Here is a 20,632-nt window from a genome sequence, read left to right as displayed (position 1 = left end):
TTATTAGTATTTTAGCAACATTTTAAAAAACATTTTCTAAGTGACAGGCTAGAATTTTTCTTTACCAGCAATGAAGCCCTCTTCTTGTTTGCTCAGGTGCTGAAGGTGATGAATGTCCTAGCGAGTAGTCCTCAGTGCAGCACAGAGTTTGTGTATGTTCCTGTCCCAGTGACAGAGAACCTCTGGGTCTCATCATTCTCCTCTCCCATTCTTTAATTTAAGAGACTTCTAAAGAATCTACAAGTCACTGAGAATAAACTGCCCTCTGACTTTCACAATCAAATATTATTTGGCAGAGATTAAAATGTCATATATTCTAGATGTCAACCACTTCTGCTCAGCACCTGCCATTGGCATAATGTTGCAGTTATACTGAAAACTTAAAGAAAGAAAAATGAAAGGGGTGGGGAGACCTGAAATCCTTGATCTGCCTTATGAAATGCAAAAGAGACTAATAACTAGAAGTTCTTCATAACTCAAATTGTGAAAAAATTTGACCCAGAGTATCCTGAGACTATTGTAACTATTTTTTTTACTACTTTATGTTAACATTTATATAATCTGGTGCAGAATTAGCAATGTGCTTGATTATAGGATGTTATGCCAGATCACAGTGAATTCATTCCATACTATACAACATAGGCACCATATTACCTTTCAAAAACTGCTAAAATTTCTGAATTCTGGAATGTTTCTAGCTCCAAGACTTTTCAGTTAAGGGATTATGGACCTGTAGTAGAAATCACAGTATCTGCCTTTAAAGAGGTTGCAATCTGGCCATGACTCATCAAGTCATGTTTCAGATACAAGGGACATAGTGTAGCTGGCAGCAAGAGGGACGTCTAATCTAATCCAGCCCTTGCTCTCACACTCCTTGTAGAAGAGTAGAAAATATAAGCAGACACACACATCTCCACGGATCTCCTCCAATATTCTTTATTTCTTCCCTTGAGTCTGGATCTTTAATTCTTTGCAGTCTGGCTTTTCCACCCCCAAAACTCTGCCCTGCAAAGAGCATCATTCAATTGCAGGTCAGGAATTCTTTAAAGTATTTAACAAAAACAGCCTCTACTCCAAGAGGAAAACCAGAGCATTCCCTGTGCTTGGTGGGTCCCAGTTCTGTCTGAACTTTAATGGTACACCTCGGTCCAGAGCATCCTGCAGGCTCTTGGCCATCCTGAAGACCTGCACACATCTTAAGCGGAAATCTCTTTCCTGCACACTGATGCTTTAAAGCCTGGGGCTTCAAGCCAAATGCAAAGTGGTTCTGCAGGAGCTCTGGCCGCCCTTGCCTACTTCCTCTAACCTCCTCTTACTGATGTGTCTCCAAAAATCTTTTGCATCTGTTATGCAAGTTACAATCTCCAGAAGTAGCTCAGCAAGGACATTCCTTTCCCAAAGTCAGCAGACCTTTCACAATCATAGGAAGATGGTCTGTTTGCTGGGTTTCTTTTTTTCTTCTCTCCTGACCTAGAAATTTTGGCTTCTCCAAACTCAGTCTTTTGAAGTATGAATTTGTTATCTCTTTGGAAATGCTGAAAAGCTTGCCCTACCATGTTTCCCAATAGCTTGCTTGGACATACGTACAAATAATAAAATATGTGCATAAATAAGAAAATAGTGACCTCTTCCTGAACATTTACTAGGTACCAGGTACAGGCATAAGCTTTACATATAGTAACTAATATGCCAAAAAATCTAGGGATTGCTTTCTTTCTTCTTCTTCTTCTTCTTCTTTTTTTTTTTATAGACTGGGAAGTAAATGAATAGAGTAATATTTTCTGTGCAATCGTCTACTCTATGTCCTAAAGTTGAATTAACAGAACAGGGAAGTTGCCCTGATGGCACTCAAAACTTGGCTTGCTTGCCTGCTTGCTTGCTTGCTTGCTTGCTTGCTTTCTTGCTTCCTTCCTTCCTTCCTTCCTTTCTTTTTTTAAAAGATTTATTTATTTATGCATACAAGAACTGGGGTACAGGCCAGAGGTGTGGGGATAAGTGATTCACCAGAGACAGAGTGGGGAACAGAACAGGCAGAGTGACTGAAATACACTGCTGAGGGGAGCAGCAGGCGAGACAGGAGAGGTCTGCTGCACCATGTGGGTAGCTCCCTGGCCTGGGATCAAACTCATGCTGCTGTGGCTGTGGATAGCTTCATAGGTTGCGTATTAACCCCTTGCGCCACTAGGGGGACCCAAAACTTGGGTTTCTTATCCCCATTTTGCAGCTAAGAAGTCTCAGAGAGTGTAAATAATTTGTGTAAGGCCACACAGCTAAATAAATGTTAGTGCCAAGATCTGAAGGTAAGGTTTTTTGACTCCAAGGGTCCATGATTTTAATTGCTAATAAGATGTGGGAAATAGAATAAAATACTCTCTGGACTGAGTGAGCTCTAGCTTCTCTTCTTTTGATCCTAGCAGTTGCCATAACATGCTGCCTCCATTGACGGTGTTCTAAAAGAGGTATTGGTTTCCATGGAATGGAGTCTTTCCCCTCTTGACTCAGAACTGTCCCTGAGGTACCAACAGCCCCCACAGCGCCTTCCTGATTGTCATTCTGATACATTCCCCCAAGTTGACCCGTGTCAGTCAAGCCCACCTTGGCCTTTGTCAGTAGGGTCATTTGCTGTTGCTTATCAAGGGCCAGGACGAGGCCACAGACTAACCATGTGGATGGTCCTGTTTCAGCCTGGCTTGGAAACACCATGAAAAGAAGTTCTCCCAACCCCAAAGTCAAACCCCTCAGTTTTGGTTTCTGCATTGTCATTAACTACTCCATGACCAAGCAAGTCATTTAACCTTTCTGAACCTCAGCTGCCTCCTTTGTAAAATGAAACTGATAAAAGTACTACTTTTGTTGGGTCCTGAGGAGAGATAGGCAAGGCCTGGGAGAGGCCTTTCATGTAGTGAGTGCCTAGGAAACAGGAGGTATTATCATTGCTAATAAGACTGAAGTTTTATGTGCTGATCATATTTTCACAGCACTCGGGGTTTCACAAAGCTTTTTATGTGAGTAAACCAGCATCGCTGGGTGTCCAAGACTACACGAGGCACTTTAGAAGCATTTTATATTTGCTCTCCCTTCTATTATATGGGGTAGACAAGTACTTCTCCCTTTTTCTGTAGCCAAGATAATGGTGATACGGAAGCTGTACAGCTTATTAGTAGAGCAAATTTGTGGCTTCGCCAGGAATAAAACCTTCAGCCCCAAGACCTCAGTTCATTATGCTGCCCCTCTGTTGGAATCTCATTTCCAAGGGCCCCTTGCTCACTGAAAACATTAAAAAATAAAAAGAACAAAACTCACATTTCTGCCAGACAGATGATATTCAGGCGTCTCTGGAAGAATCGTTAGCAATCCGGCGTGCGGTTTTGTGTTTTAAGGTGCTTGGATACGAAGGAGGAATGTAAACCCCACGAGCCTGTTTCACATGTCATAGTCTATTCTGGATCTTGAAAGTGGGCCACGGAGGCCCCAGCTATGCCCCAACAGCTACATTCTTGCCGAGGCATCCAGCACCATGCAGGAAGCTGGTGGGGGGTTGGGGAGAGCAGGACCTGGGACTTGTAAAGGGACCCAGTGGGTGTTGTGGCCAAAGGGCAGGAAGAAAATAATCACCTGCCTAGTGCCAGCCTTCTAAGATGTAGTGTTTGCAGAGCCTACATTAAGAGAGTATAAAATTTGTTTCCTTTTGCATTACTTCTTTTTAAGGACTTTGGCTATTTTTAGAGGTCCTATTTACTTGCCAACTTGCTTTGATCCCGCATGAAATGTCCCATTTGCACTGTATGTCTGCAGGCCCTGAGTCCTGTGACCATATTATTGATTTTCCACACACAGGCCCCCATACAACCTAGCACTTTGCAGGATGCAGGTAGGTTTTATGGGATGAAGATGAAACAGGAGATCATCACTAACGACCCTGGGGAAAAATATTGGTGTTTGACAAGGGGTGAGAGTTTGGAAGTGAGTTGAAGTTTTGTATCTAAGAAACTAAGCTAAGAGATAAGCCTGCCCCTGGTATCCAGCATCTCCAAAAAGGTGCACATTGCAGTTGAGATGCCATTTATCAGGAAAATCACAAGGCTGGTAGGTACTGGTAATCATGACAGTTCTCACATCTGTCAAACGTGGCCTCTTGTGGGAGTTTTCTTTAATTTTGGCAGGTAGCTCAAAGTATGGCTTGTTTTCATCCTTTCAACTCCTTTCATATTTTCTCCTTGCTTATTTCTTTTTTTCTAACTGACCTTTCAAAGCCATTTATATCAACTGCTGTCCACTGCTTCTCTCTCATGTTTTGGTGATCAAAGCACTACTCTGTTGGGTGGGGTTTGAAAAATAGAGACTGTCTATGTTATTGGCCCATGAAAGCAGATTAGGCAACATGAGGTAGGAGAGACGTCAGAGCAATTTCTCTGGCCTGCCATATTTTTGCACATAATTCCTCTCAACTTTCACAGATCCTGCATTCCTTGGCTCCTCCCTGGCATTGTCAGGTTCAAGGGGCTCTTCTGGAATTTCATAAAGCTGGTCATTGAGATGGGCCCTTGGGGTGGAGCAGACAGAAGACAGAACATTTTCATGATACTATATTCTTAAACCTTTGATGGTGTGAATAGCTTTTCCATAGATCTATTCATATAGAAAAGTAAAGAGGTGTTGCTTTTCAAAACTGTCCTCATTAAGTGGTCATTAAGTGGTCATTAAGTTGTAAAATTCTTAAGTCTCTGGAGAGTTTGATTTGCCAAAATTCTTATCAACACAGCATTTTCAGCAGCATGACTATTACGCCAAGAAAGGCATCTACTCCCATTATCTCCACCCTCTCTAGGAGAGCGCCCCATACTTCTCTGTCCTCTATCTCAGACCCAAATGTGTTTTCTGCACAACTTTTATGATCATTTATTATTGTATGTGTTTCTATCAGATAATAGAAAATATTGGTCTCTGCCCTAGTTCCTTGTAATTTTCTGAGTGGTAGGAGTGTTTTTTGTGCTAATGAAATGACTCTGAAAGACACTTGATGAGGGCTGGTCATGGAAAGAACAAGCCATGATTAGGAATTTTTAGCGCCCCCCCCCCATTTTCTTGAGAAGGGATAGTGATTGAAATGGAGTTAATGGTCAATCATGCCTACCATAATGAAGCCTCCATAAAAATCCCAAAAGTACTGGGTTCAGAGAACTTCTGAGCTGATGAACTCATAGAGGTGTGGGGATGGTGGCACACCTGGAGAGAACTGGAACCTTCGCGCCCCTTCTCACAGACCTTACAGTAGGCATCTCTTCCATCCATACCCTCTGTAGTAACCTTTCATACTCTATATCTTACATTCTTTTTATAATAAACTGCTTTCCTGAGTTCTGTGATCAGCTCTAGCATATTTATTGAGCCTGAGGAGGGGTCTGGTTTATAGCTGATCAGTATCTGGGGGAGGGCAGCTTGTGGGTCTCAACCCTTAACCACTATCTCTGGATAGGACAGATCAGAATTGAGTTAAATTGTAGGATACTGAGGTGGTGCCACAGAATTTCATCTTTGTGTGTGGGGAAAAAATCCACGCATTTGGTAACCAGTAATGTCAGAAGTATTCTGTGTAGGTAGTAAAGGAGACATGTGGGGGAATACTGAGTTGTACTAACTCAATTTACTTACTTGTTACTGTTTTACCGCAGAGTGCACACTTATGAATGGGGGCGGGTGTGTGTGTACACACACGTAAGCCTCCTGCGGGGCCAGATCAGGTTTGTTTTGCTCACATGATATTGTCAGCACCTAGATCAATTCCTGACACATACTAATTGCTCAATAAATATTTGAGGATGAATGAATTCAATAAATATCTTCTCAAAAGAGCTGTTGGGTTTTAAAAAACTCAACTTTTCAAAAAATAATTGATGTGGAAAGTGATGTTTAAGGTTAGTATCCCTTTTCTGCTGATCCTTTGGAGTGTGGTGAATAGCATTTATCAGAGAATAGTATTTGCCAAGGAGCTGGAATCATTGATTTTCTATATAAGATCTCTAAGGACTAAATCAAGGCCTGATAATTTTTCTTCTCTCATTTTTCCTTCTTTCTCTTTTCTTTTTCCTATATTAATAAATACCAGTCAGGGAATGACAGGCCTGGTAAATAGGGGTAATGCTATGCTTAGCCACAGGATAGTTGTAACGATTAAATGAGACCATTGTGTTTAACAACTTTTTGGCAAAGTACCCTAAATAGTAAAACCTGATAAATGTTAGCCATTCACTTATCATTAGAAATACTTACGGAACAGCTCTTAGATACCTTTTGTCTCAGTCTTCAGATTAAAGAGGAAGTATACCATCTATACTTTACGGGAAGAAGATGGAACAAGGGACCATCACCAAAGATCCGAGGGAAAAAAGACTGGTATTTGACTAGGGGTGAGAGTAACAAGGGTATAGAGAGTAACAAGGGTAAACCCAGTAAAAAGTAAATAAACTGAGTTAGAACAACTCAGTATTCCCCTACGTGTCTCCTTTACTACCCACACAGGGGCCATGTGATGGCTTATGTCATTAGTTTGACTTCCCTGATAACTACTTCAGAGTCAAGGGTTATATGGCGACTTCTTTGTTTTACAGGTGGTCTTTTCCAGATAACTACCTTCATGCAAATTATTCCTTTTCAAGTAGTGCTCTTCCCCAATACTGGCTGGTTCTTATGCACCTTTCAAATGGGAGCTGAAGTGCCTCTCCTCAGGGGTCTTCCCTTCTCGCCATCTAAGTTCTGTCCCTTTTCTTTCTCTATAATTCTCCTTTGTTGCCTTGTTATTTTCCTTCCTGACACGTCCCATCATTTGTAATTAATTATATATCCACCCACTTGGCTGTCTTTCTTCTCCACCATACTGTGAGCTCCTGGAGGACAGACCATGTTGATTCACCATCTCCTCCCAAGTCCCTTGACAATGCCTGGTTCAGATATTTGTTGAATGAATAAAGGAGGGAGAGAGTGAATAAGTCAATCTTCAGTCTGCAAAATCTTGACCTAAAGAATTAGCCACACACCAAGGGATTTTCATGTCCCATTCTGCTCTCAGTCATCATGAACTTTGCTCTTCTAAAGATTCTAGATTATTTTTATAGAAAAAAGTGAAGCAAATATAGAGATAATTATTGATTCTTACTCATCAAGTCCCTGCTCCCTATCCCCAACATCCTTCCGAGAGTCTGTTGCAGAATTCCTGGGAACCACAGGAAATAAGTCCACTAACCACTTGAAATGCTGTTATAAAAATAGACCAGACCTGACCTTCTTCCTGTGGAAGACCTCTTTCCTCAGGGCAAACGTTTCAAGGAAATTTTATCTGCTCTTAGGAACCTCCCATTTCAATCATCCTCCCAGCAGGATTTATCTGGACTTGCTCAGAATCCTGCTCAAAATTGTCCTCCCTTGCCTGGGTCATCACCTGAGCAGATCGCTCATTTATTATTTCTGTGCTATTGTTTTATATTAAAATGACAAAATAGACAGAATTCAAGGCCTGGGGGAGCCATTGGGTTGTTCTAATGCACACTGATATTCCATTAGGGGTAGTTTGACCCTCACTAGAGGTTAACACCACTTCCCTGGGACTTCATTACAGGTGCGCAGCCTTCATTCTTTTGATCATTATCCCCTAACCAAATTCCTTACTTTTAAATATTATTTAAATTACTGACAAGCAGTTTTACTTAAATTTAATTTCCTTATTGGAAGGAAGTCCTATCTCTAGTAAAATTGCAAAAACTTCCCATCAACCGAAAGCAGTCCTGAATATAAACACAGTGAAGGGGCAGCATGTTGTTCACCCTGATCTGCTTCCTGCCTGCTCTGCTCTTTTGGTTACAAAGGGAGAACTGCTGCTCTTCTAGAGCAGTTGAAAACAAAATTGTACCAAACAAAGGCTTTCTCCTTGAATAATCCAGCAGATGGAAGGAAACTTCAAAGGGGCACCCATAACGTAAATTGGTGCAGCCGCTGTGGAAAAACATGAAGGACCCTCAGAAAATTAAAAATGGAGCTACCATATGATTCACTAATCCCACTTCTGATGTTTAACCCAAAGAACATGAAAACACTAACTTGAAAAGATATCTGCTCTGACTAGCCACTGCTGACTTCCTTTCAAAGGCCAATTCCTCCACGATTCTTCACAGATAACTCCTCCACAGATCCAGCAACCCCAGACCTCTCATAAAATCACCTCTAAGTGTTTCAAGTGCATCCCTTTGATGCACTGTAAGTTTGTAAATTTACAGTAAATTCTCCAACTTAGTAAATGTAGGGCTTTTGTGCCTGGCATAAACTGTAATGTGTTGAAGACAGTAAATTCTTGCTGAAATAAGAGCCCACTTAGTCTCCAGCCTGAGATGAAAGATGGCACTGCCAAATAAAAGATGACTGGCAATGAGGAATTATTGCTTGTTGAACATTCCAAATGGTGTCCGTTTTTGTATTTAAGAGACAGGCAAGGCGTTGGATAAGAACTTACTGTGATTCAGACAATGGAGTATCATCCCTGCCTTACAACTTTATAGATATGTGACAACAGGCAAGTCGCTCCACCTCTCTGAGTGTCTTTCTTCATCTGAATCTTATCTATTCACGGAATTGGCGTAAAGATCAAATTTGATAAGAACATGGTAAGTGAGTAGCACAGTAGCCAGCAAGCTCACCACAGATGGTATTATTAATGTCTTTCGTGTTTTGGGATTTCACAAAACAACAAAGCTACTCTCCTGGGTTTCCAGTCTTCCTTGGAGGATCCAATCCTCCAAGGGGATTGGATCGTAAAAGCTGCTTGGCTTTCTCTGACATGCTAGCAGACTCCCCTCTTTCAGGGGAGAGGGGAAATGGTTACTTTGGCTCCATCATTTCTCCTTTCATGTCTCTTGATGTCCCAGGAAACAAATCTTTACCAAATTATTAAAGAGAACGTTATAAGTCTCATCAGGGGTCCCCAGGTTGGTTGCTCTTTGTTTCATAAAGCTGTATAAATTGCACTCATTTTTGAGGTTTTCTTATGCTTTTTCCAGTAAACGTAAGCCTCAGAAAGGCAAGCTTAGGCAATCCTAAGGGAGGTTTGCATTGTAACCTTAGTTTAGATGGGTGTCTGCAGAGGGGTACTCATCTGAGTCTGCACTTACTTGCTGGGTTACCTTGGGCATGTTATTCTACTGTTCCATTAGTGGAGATAATTATACCTCCCAGTGTAGTTGGGAAAGTAAATGATATAATGCATATAAGATGTGGTCAGCTCAGTTAGTGTTTGAAGGGAATAGGACATGTGCCTATGTACCCCACTTCTTCCAGAAGATGCAATCCACAATCTTCCTTATTCTGTATTTCTAACAATAGTTTGTGGGATTTTACTTTGTACAAGGTTCTCAATACCTGACTTTGGGATTCCCAGAGCAGACGTGAGTTTTGTACCTTAGCTGTACCTTTTGTTACTCAGCACTGGGCATAACACTGCCCTCACATCCCAAGCTTGCTTTCTCCACGTGGGATATACCCACATGGGAATCACATGAGGATTCCCTCTCCCTGGGGTTCTGACTCACTGGGGGCCAGGATATGAGAACCTGGGTCTGGATAACGTTTCTCTCTACATCAAAATAGAGGAAAAGAATTCAGCTTCGAAGGGAGTGACCAGCTTGATTATTTTTCCCCTTTTAGCAAAGTCACTAAAATATCTCTACATCTACTCTCCCTGTTTTCTTTAAAAGCAGTAGCCCAGGGGACACTGCCAATTTTGATATGTTTATTTTTTTTCTCTTTCTTTCCATTACTCATATTTCCTCTACTGAATTGTTGTTTGTCCCTGTTGGGGGGAAAGAAATAAAAGAGGGTGAGGCAGAATGAATGAAGGACCCAGCTCCTTCTCCCCCTGTTTCACTGTGTGAGGCTGGGGCAGGAGGCCTTTCTGTCTCTGCAGTGATAGGTATAGGCCACAGCAAGCATACCCTGTCTTGACCTGATTAGGATGGCTTCCAGGCTCTGGTTAGCAAGTCAGGTTGTGCTTGGTAGAAAGGCCTAAAGTCTCTCAACTGGCCAAAAACCAGTTCTGAAGAATGAACTGCAGGCCTAATCACAACATACAGCCCATAGTAAGATAAAACCTGGGGTGAGGAAGGTCCCGGGACTCAGGATTGCAATAAGGTTCTGTTAGGTTCCTGTTTTCTCTGCTTCCTATTTTATAAGGTAAAGTTGTTCCCAGTGGATCAAAGATCTGAGTACTTACTCATTCACCTCACACACATCTGCTGAGCACCTATTATAATGCGCCAGGCATGAGGAATAGAGTGGAGAACAGGTCAAAAAACGATGAGGTTCTTTTAAAATTTGCATTCTGGTGGGGAAGACCTGTTATAAAAGGGATTACAGCAGTGAAATCCAGGGCACTGTAGGAGCCAAGTAATTGGTTACCTACAGAACCTGGGAAGTGGGAAGACTTCCTGGAGAAAGGGGCATTTATCTTTGTAATAATAGGGAGAAGAAAGGAGCAGAAAGAGCATGTGCAAAAGTCCTATTTCCAGAAAGAGCACAAAGGGGTCTGAAGCTAGAGAAATTAGCAGGGCTATCATGCAGAGTCCTGCAGGCCTTTTTCTAAAGAATTATGGACAACCACTGAACAGTGAGGACTGGTGTGTGACACCACCAGACTTGCATTTTTAAAATGTCACTCTGGCTGCTGAGTGGATTATTGGAGGGTGGGCAGGGAAACTAGATGCAGTAACCCAAGTAAGAGGTAGCAGAACCTCATGGTGGTAGGTGTGGATATAGACCCATTGTGCTGTCCACTATTCACAGATTTCTGACCAGGCTATCTTGACCACACTGACTCAGCAACCTTCTCTGAGAAAGGCAGTACCATTTAGCCAGTCCATGGTGCCAGGAGACTAGCTGAACTTGGATTTAAAAAATCTCACTTCCAAATAAATCAGGATATATAATTTCCACATGAGATGGTGCTGCTTTGGGAATGTGAGCTCAGTGATCTTCAGTAGCAGGGTGGTGAAGTGAGGCCCCATGTCATCCTAATAGATGATAGTGCTGGAGAGCTGGAGTTCCCTTGCTGTCTAACCAGCTTCCAGGCTGACATTGAGGACTCTTGGCCTTGCCTCTTCCCTCTCCAGCCCTCACTTACCAGATGACTGGACAGATTGTCGCTCAGGTACTCGTGTGTGACCTCCTGAAGTGAACCTCTTAGTTATGCTACTGTATTCTACAAAATCTATAAGACAGTGTCATCACTGGGAGGTTGAGGGCAGGACAGTTGGAGGGGATGGAGTGGGCCTGCTGGATCTCAAGATGTCTCTTGATCTTATGATTCTATGGGACTTGGTGGGGCTTGGTGACATCAGAGGAGAGGACTAAGGTCATCATCAGGGTGCTTCAGCAAATGGTTATTTTAGAATATTTATGTTCCTGGCCCCATTCTCAGACAATGAGAAAACTGGTGGAGTCCTGCCCCCATGGAGCTTACATTCTAGTCATTTTCTGAGGTGGAACTGGTGACCCTCACTGCTTCCAAACTCCCTTGGTCCTAGTGAGTCAGGAAGGCCCAAGAGTTCCCTGGCATCAAATATGTCAGTGGTCTCTACCAAGAGTGAGCTTCTTCCATTTCAAAAGTATGCCAAACTCCTCTCATCTCTGGGCCTTTAAACTTGTTTTTCCCTTGGCCAATACCTCTTTCTGCCAACATTGCTATCCACTGTCTACCAAGCCCCAGGATATTCCTGCTTCTCCTCAGACTTCCCCTCTGATGTTACTCAGACAAACCTGCTTGACCACTGCCCCTGGCCCAGGCCCTGCCTGGGCCCCTCCCCTTCTAGATTTCACTGGAGCTGTTCTCTGGACTCTTCCTACCCCTTGACTTTGCTTCATTAGAGAAGGGTCCTTGTTTATGTCACTTAGCTTTTTATCTCTAGTATCTTACATGGGCCTGGCACAAAATATGTGCTTAATAAATATTTGTTGAAAGAAAGGAGGGTGGTGGGGGAATGGAGTCTGTGCTATGTATTGTGTCAATTTGCTAAAAAAAACATGCTCTGTATCTCGAAGTCCCCTCATGAACTAAAATCTGAGAAACTATATGAGTTGTCAGTTGCCACACTGAATCCACATATGAGTTTCTAGCTGATTAAATCAATCTGAAATGAGTCCTGTTTATTTTTCTAAGCCATTAATCCTGCCCCACAAAACAGTGGATGATTTTTGACTTTCTAGTGGGGAGGCCAGGATTAGAAAAGGAAATTTGGGATTCACAAAAAAAAGGGGACAGGGCAATGAAGACGTACTGTCATTCTGCTATTATTTTTGTCTTAGTGGTGGTAAATAGATACTGAAAATCATCTCACATGCTCCCATCAATGCTGTATCATGTGTGTTCTTGTTTGCTGTGAGGTTTTTGCTATCTAGTTGGTTGATTGGAGGTTTCTCCTCTTCTTGTGTTTTCTTACTCATTTCTTTCTTTGAGGGGATCTAGGTTTTATGCATACATGCTGTTTTTTTTTTTTAATTTTAATTTTTTTTTATAGAGGCATGTTTATTTATTTATTTGTTTGTTTGTTTGTTTGTTTGTTTGTTTATACATGCACTGGGTACAGTCAGAAGCACGGGAGGGTGAGAGAATTCACCAGAGCCAGAGTGGGGAGCAGAACAGGCAGAAGGACCAAAGTACACTGCTGAGGGGAGCAGCGGGCGGCAGGAGAGGTCTGCGCGCCATGTGGGACCCTCCTCGGGTGGCCGGGGAGCAGCCGGGGATCGAACCGGCGCTGCGGAGGCCGCGGGCAGCTTTGCAACCCAGCGCTCAACCGCTGCGCCACTGGGGAGGCCCCATACATGCTGTTTTGACCTGAATAATCTGGATGTATACAAGTACAGTGTCTTTTTGTTATTAGTATTTTAAAAGTTGAATCAATGTTTACATTAGAATTCATATCAATTGGAAACTTGTTATCTCTACAAAAATGTAAAACTGGTATTACTTGCCGTAGGAAGTTATTGTGAAAGTGATAAAAATAAGGCCATGTTATGAGATTGGAAAATTAAAGGTACGTAAGTGGTTAAATTAGTTTGGTCTAATTAAATATTTTACAGGTTTGTGTTCTCATGTAGTAGCTCTTGAGCATCGATGCTGTTATTCCCTTTCTCACAGACAAAAATCACTGAATCCACGTATGAGTGTGTGCCTTGAGAAACTAATTCCCAGAGTTATGAGGTGTTTTCATTTGAATTATGTTTTAGTTTTTTGTTTGCAACTGGAATATATAAAGAGGAGCTCAAGAATTTCATGGAACTAAAAGTAGAAGAGAAGGTGGGGCTGGAGATTATTCATTTCAAAATCTAATGTATGTATTGTTTAACTGTTTACTTTTGTAAGTAAAGATCACGTGCAGTGAAGCATAGGAAAAAAGCAAGCAAGGCAGCATGAGTATTAAAGAGCTCTGTATGGGGTGTGAGGCAGAGCGCTCAGTGTCATCAGAGGAGCCAGCGGACTCTGGGCAACCTGGGTCACCACACCATAATGCCTAGCAGTGGCATCACCTCCGTTCTAGAGTAGGCATGGCCAGTAAGAAAAGGGTTACATGGAGACAGAGAAGGAAAGAGAGGAACCAGATGTTTTACTTCCCTCTTGGCTGTAACTTATTAACTAAGCTCAAGTTCATTTTCCTCCGTCCCCTTAGACTGGGAGTAAAGTCCTGGTGGAAGCCTGAGGGGATAGTTCTGTGGGGCCTTCTCAGGGTCAGAAAACTCACATGCACACAACTTTGTTTACATCAGCAGATCCAGCTGTGTCCTGCAAGCAGTTGACCGGCCACTGACTCCCAACACAAAACAGATGTCTGGGTTTCACAAAGGGAACACACAGGGCCCCTGAACTGGCAGGATTTTGTCTTGATGAGTTGGGAACAGGAAAGGAGATGGGTGGCACTGGGTGGCTCAAGAGTTGACAGCAGCAGCAACCAAATAGGCCTGGCATTGTGCTGGCTTGAGCCATATGGCCACCAGAGTTGATGTTCAGAGAGCACTGTAAGGGCCAAACTGCATTCTGGCTTGAGAAAGACAAATTACTGTGTGCTTTGGATTGTGGGGCTTTGAACTGCCTTTGGCTGGGATGTGGAAAAGGATGAGGTCCTTTAGGCCAGAGAAGGGGAAGTGGGATCAGAACCAAGATTCCACTTGAAGCTCAGTCCTAGAAACTGCTCGTCTGCTTTTTGTCTAATAATAACGTTGAATGTCATGCATGTGGAAATTTGTGGAATAAATCTCTCCTAATAAATAAGTCTCTACCTGATTAGGTTCATCATTATATTAAACATCTTTCATACATACATTTGTCAAACATCATGCTAACCAGCTAGAGATAGTAATAGTAACCAAGTCTTCAATGAACCAGGCACTTATTTCTACACCATGTCCAGTATACCCCAGCACACCTTATGCCTTTTGCCCACACATTATATATAATGCTTACTCTGTTAACTGATGTTCTTTAGTCTATATGCAAAATTGAATACTGTGATAACAATTCTTCCTTCAGGAAAAAGACGAAATCTAGACAATAACAATTAAGACATTACAAACTTTGATTTCAACAGATAATACATGTGTGTATCTATCCACACAAACATACATACATTGGAAAGAGACTACAGATATGCATGTGCATGTACACACACAGATAAAAACACGCATAGCCCTCAAAATACGTCAGCAGCCATCACTGGGTGGTATGGTTACAGAATATTTTTGTTTTCTCCTTTATATTTTTCCATATTTCCCTAATTTTCTTTTTACTGGCCACATGTGTTGTTTGTATAGTCAGAGAATTTTTTAATCCATTGGGAAAAAACTATACACCTCTCAGTAGAGTTTTGTGGTCAATATCCTGAGTTATTGCTGAAAGTTCCACATTCAGGCCTTCCTCTGAGAAAACAGGGTTTTTCCTCTTGGATGAAATGTGATAGTTTCCCAGTAGGGAGCAAAAACTGACCTTAAGATTCAGATTGGTACCCATGAGAAGGGTAACAGCTTAGGGATTATGCTTATTATGCACTTGGCATAGAAAAAAGTGTTTTTTCCTTCCAAGATGACTGTTTTTCCTCATCTGCCCCTCACTTCTTCATGTCTTCTATCAATGAACTCTTAGTTACAGTAAAGTAGATCTATATTTGTGTCTTAGTGCCACAAACTAATAACCATAGGATCTTGACTGAGTCATTTACCATTTTTGTACCTCTGACTATTGTCTGTCAACTAATAGGCTTATTATGAGGATTTGATGAATTAATGCATGTGAGCTCACATTAACACAAGCAGGAAAGGTTGGCTGTTTTCATTATCCTATTGGCTTGCCCCAATCATAATTTCTAACTCTCATGCAAGAGAACATTTTTCTGATTTAGCTGGACCCTGTAATTTCAATGCATACATTGAGAACCGTGGGCTCTCAGAATGGTCCCAGGAACATTATATAAAAGGAGAGGCTTAAGACATAGTTCCTGCTTACCTGCTGGCACACAGCTTGGTTCTCCACAGAGGCGTCTAAGTCTTTGGTTGATCAGCAAACTTCACTCACTGAAGAAACCCCTTAGTGCCTGGCTGCCTCAATAAGTCAGCACTCCCTTTAAGCTGTTCCTTTTGGTTTCTCTGACTCAGACTATCTTAGGTCATTCTGAGACAGCCCTCTCCTCCCCACCTTCCTCACCTCTACCTGTTATCCTGGACATTGGTCATCCTTTTTGACTGCCCAGCATCTGAATCCCCATTTCATACTTGAGAGCTACCCTCCTCCCATTCCTCTCCCCCACCCTCACCGCCCCCACACACACAGGTCTTGGTCTAACTGGATCCTTCCTGCAGTATAATTTTGGGCCACCACACCTCCCCAGTGATTCTGCAGACAACTCCAGTTCCTCTAAGTTCTGTTTCTGTTTACATCAGTCAAAGTCAGTTTGGTTTGCTTATAATTAAGAAACCTAGCCAGCTCCTACTTGCCCTACATCCCTGCCTTGGCATAAATTTTTCAACTGTTGGTTCCCCAAGCTCTCTGAGCATCCATGTCATATAATTTATTACGCTGGTAGGGATGTTTTATAGTAACTGTCTGCTCATCCTCCCTTAGCCTATTAGCTCCCTGAGGGCAGGACTAAGTTATCAAGACCACTCTAATATTACTATCATGGAACAGAGTTTCTGGCACGTAGTGGGCCCTCATCAAGTGCCACATGAATGAAAACCATCAAAAGCATAGTACATAGGGTGGGACTGGAACTATCACAATAGTTCTACTTGGTCAAACAGTTAACTCGCCTGCTTTCTGATCATCAGGAGCCCTTTCTGGTCTGATTCTAGAGGAAACCAGATTTCCTTCAGGCTCTGGCAAGGAAGAGGATATCCTAGCTGTATCCTGAGTGGGAGGGTGTGATGTTGGCCGTGTCTTGAAGTGGGTGAGTAATCCCCCAGGCAGCACTTAGCCCTAAACCCTGGCTTATAACGTGGTCATCTCCTGCAGCTCTCAGCTTAAAATGGAAAGTGGCATTACTCATGGTGAAGAGCAGACAATAAAAAAACATTTAGGTGGAGCCCGACACAATGAAGTGAGTATTCCCTAATGACTGATGACAGCATCTGTGCTCTGAGCATTGCAGCCCCACAGACAGTTCAGTCATAGCAGGGCTTCTGAATGACACCTCCGAATTAGCTCATCACCAGCATCTTGCACTTTGGGTGTTGAAAGGCATTGCATTCCTCTATCTATAGCAAGCATGGTAGAATGAAATGACCTGGAATTAGCATCAGAAGATGATACTGACTTCTTGCTTAGGCTTTGGCATCCAAAACCATGGGTCTGAATCCAAGCTCTTTAAGTTACTGGCTCCTTGACCCCGAGTAAGTTATTTGACCTCTCTGATCCTCATGTTCCTCATCTCTAAAATGAATTTAATAATAGTACTTACTACAAGGTCATGAGGAAGATAAATCCATCTATATAAAGCCCTTACTGTAATGCTGGCAATTAACCAACACTGTCATCAATAGATAGTAGCTGCTCATATTCATAATGTTCTTTTACCATCTCCCTTCATTGGCCTTCCTGGTTGCTTCATCCTTTATGTTTTTATTTCTTTTTTAATTTTATTTATTTATTTTTTTTTAATAGAGGCATGTTTATTTGTTTGTTTGTTTGTTTGTCTAAACAAGCACTGGGTACAGTCAGAAGCATGGGAGGGTGAGAGAATCCACCACAGCCAGAGCGGGGGGCAGAGCAGGCAGAAGGACCGAAGCACACTGCTGAGGGGAGCAGCGGGCGGCAGGAGAGGTCTACGCGCCATGTGGGACCCTCCTCCGGTGGCCGGGGAGCAGCCGGGAATCGAACTGGCGCCGCAGAGGCCGCTGGCAGCTTCGCAACCCAGCGCTCAACCGCTGCGCCACCGGGGAAGCCCTCTTTTTTAATTTTAGCCTTCCCACTCTTACTGTTTCCAGGAGTCAGGCTTTACCTCCTATACCCTCAGAGCTCAGGTCACACCCCAGGCTCCCGCATGGTCACTGTCCTCTATTTCTCTCTATTTCTTTTCACTTTTCCACTGTCCGTCAGCTTATGTATCAACACCTCACTGTCCCAAATATGATCTGACCTGTCATTGTCTCTTCCCCATATCAGAATCCATGACCTGGCACACTGATGCAAAGATAAATCAACCTAATTTCCATGAAACCTCATGGACAGATTGGGCATAAGTTCAGAAAATGATCGGGACTCAGCATGCATCAGATCCCAGTGTCCCCATGACATGTACGCATACCCACATTAAACAATGTGGACCAATGGCCAGTCTTAGAAAAGCTGGTTGTGGGAAGCATTGGGAAGCAATGTACCCTTGACCTAAAGCAGGCTAGCTGCATTACCATTTAGAGATCAACGATGACAGACATGGATTGAGGCTGTTAGCATTACACCAAGTGGTTCTATCTTAGTGATCCAGGGACAGAGCAATCATCTGTTGCTCCAGGGTTAAGAAAACCTTCCACCTTGATCACTGCTGACTAGATTAACCTCATGCTGTCATCTCAGGACATGTCCTGATCACTCATTTATTCAAGCATTTAATGAGTAGCCTTCTGTGTGCAGGGCACATTTCTGGATGTCATGGAAGATATGATAAAAGAATCGGGTGCAAGCACTGCCCTTCAGAGCTTACAACCCAGCAGAGGAAGTAAATACACATGAGTAACCCATGGGGGATGGGGAGGCTGTGATGACTGTCACAAACAAGGCATCAAAATTTGATGGGAGTCCCTAGGAGACACAGATCACTTATGACAGATACTAGGGAGGAGGGGCTGCTTGAGATGGTTTGTGTAAAGTTATCACTGCAGGTCCAGATTGGCAAGTACATTGGACAGAGGTTATGGTATAGGCAAGAACAGAGCTGGGAAAATGCAAGGTGAGAAGAGAGAACAGTATACTCTGAATTATGGATGGGTCACCCTTAGTAAGTTCACAGGGGAGAGGGGAATGCTGGAAAAATAATTTATAGCCAGATCTTACCCCACTCCCTGCTGAACATTTCCTCTTGAGTGTCCAGCAATTATCTTAAACTTGAGATGGTCCAAGCAGAACTTTGATTCTTCCTATCAAATCTTTGAATATTTTCCTCAAGTATTTAAAATCGTAGTAAATATCCTCAGTTCTGCAACCCCCAAACAGAGATGTAATTCTTTCTCTCCCCCTCTCCTTTACTTAGCCCCCATTCAATTCATCAACAAGTTCTGTTAGTTTCATTTCCGAAATCTGTCCTCAAGTGGACCTCTTCTACCTTCTCTGTGAGCTCCATTCTGTTCCAAGCTCAAGTTATCTTAAACTTAACTTCCAAGCCCCACCCTTTCTTTCCTGCCTTCTTGTTTCAGCTCTTGTTCTCTTCTAGCAGCTTGCTTAAGATCATGCTGCCTTATTACGTAAAACCTTCTAGTGTCGGGCCTCCCCTGTGGCGCAGCGGTTGAGCGCTGGGTTGCGAAGCTGCCCGCAGCCTCTGCAGTGCCGGTTCGATTCCCCGGCTGCTCCCCGGCCACCAGAGGAGGGTCCCACATGGCACTCAGACCTCTCCTGCTGCCCGCTGCTCCCCTCAGCAGTGTACTTCGGTCCTTCTGCCTGTTCTGCTCCCCGCTCTGGCTCTGGTGAATTCTCTCACCTTCCCACGCTTCTGACTGTACCCAGTGCTTGTATAAATAAATAAATTAAATAAATCTTTAAAAAAAAAAAAAAAACTTCTAGTGTCTTCCTGTTGCTATGTCTATGGTGAGATGTGTCCTGCTGGTGTGTGATCATGCTTCTGCCTCTCCCCTCCTTGTCCCTTTCTTCTCTGTCCTTGTTCATCATGTTTCACCTCAGCTGACTTTCCTTTTTTTACTTGAACTCACCAAGCATGGACTTGCCACAGCATCTTTGTATTTGCAGTTCCCTCTACGGAAACACTGTCCTTGGGCCTGAAATGCTCCTATACCTTAGATTTTTGCTTATCTACCTCCTCATGGCTCACAGCTCACATGTCAACTTTTGCGGAAGGGGACCATACTAATGTAACCCTTGTCAGTTTTTCTCTATCTCAGAGCTCCAGTGTTCTCTTTATAGCATTTATCTGAATATTCACCAGTAGTTGTGTTTATATTTCTGTTTTACCACCGCCGTGTCCACTAACATGTCTGTTCCATAAGGGCTTTGTCTTATCACTTTCTCAACAGTTCTTAGCACAATCATAATCCAAACAGGCACTATTCAATAGTTAGGTATGGAAGGCAGATGCCTGGGCCACACATCTAGAAATTCTGATTCATTTGTCTGGGTTGGAGCCAGGCAAAAGAGAAATTATTTAAAAATTTTAACCATGTTTTACCTAGTACCATGCCCAGGTGGTTCTGATTTTCACAGAGAGTTAAGAACCCTTGACCTTGAGAATGAAAGGCTCTCAGCATGTTGCTACTCAAAGTGGAGTCCTAAGATCAGAAACATGAGCATCACCCAGGTACCTGTTCAAAATGGAGACTCTCGGGCCCCACCCCAGGCCAGAGAACGAGAAGTTGCAGTTTAGCAATGTACCCCAGGTGACTCATATGCATATTAAATTGGAGCCACACTGATCTGGCAGAAATGCAGAATCCCTGAGGAATAAATGCTTTGAATTTGGCAGATTGACTTTGCTATGTCTGCAGGACACTGTGGTGGGCCTGTTCCTCAGACAGTTGGCAATGTGGTTCTGAAGCCACAGAAAGGGAACTCGGAGGAAGTAAGCATCTTCACCAAAATGTTCCTTGAGGGCTGGAGGCAGGGGCTCCAAAAGAGACGAAAAGAGTCTCTGGACTGTAGGGGAGCCCCTGTGGGTGTGAGAGAAGGGGAGCTGATATGACAAAGTAAGAAAAGAGAGAGACTGATAGAGAATGCAGGCAGAAATCAGGGCAGAAGACAAGGTCAAGAAAGGAGAGAGGAAAGTGACAGTCTGTAGAGAAGTAAAGAAAATGGCCATAGAGTCCACCCAAGATGGGTGGGTTAGAAGCAGCAGAGGGGAGAGGCTTCATGGAGTATGAGGAGCTGGAGGTGGCAAGTCCATACTACCCTCAA

At 43.0% G+C, this 20,632-nt stretch overlaps 1 protein-coding gene and 1 non-coding gene across 5 annotated transcripts in view; both read right to left on the bottom strand.

Annotated features, from left to right (window-relative positions):
* Nucleotides 1–20,632, bottom strand: part of FGF1 (fibroblast growth factor 1) — a 95,361-nt gene that overhangs the window by 31,141 nt on the left and 43,588 nt on the right. The window lies entirely within an intron of this gene.
* LOC119243857 (small nucleolar RNA SNORA36 family) lies at nt 1,743–1,860 on the bottom strand. Its single transcript, XR_005124859.1, has one exon. It is a non-coding gene; the product is annotated as a small nucleolar RNA SNORA36 family (small nucleolar RNA).

The sequence above is a fragment of the Talpa occidentalis genome, unplaced genomic scaffold (genome assembly GCF_014898055.3).
Source record: "Talpa occidentalis isolate TD23 unplaced genomic scaffold, MPIMG_talOcc4v2.1 talOcc4.13, whole genome shotgun sequence".
Taxonomy (NCBI): Eukaryota; Metazoa; Chordata; class Mammalia; order Eulipotyphla; family Talpidae; genus Talpa; species Talpa occidentalis.
The sequence above is the reverse complement of the archived record's forward strand: the minus strand, read 5'-3'. Positions and strand labels throughout refer to the sequence as shown.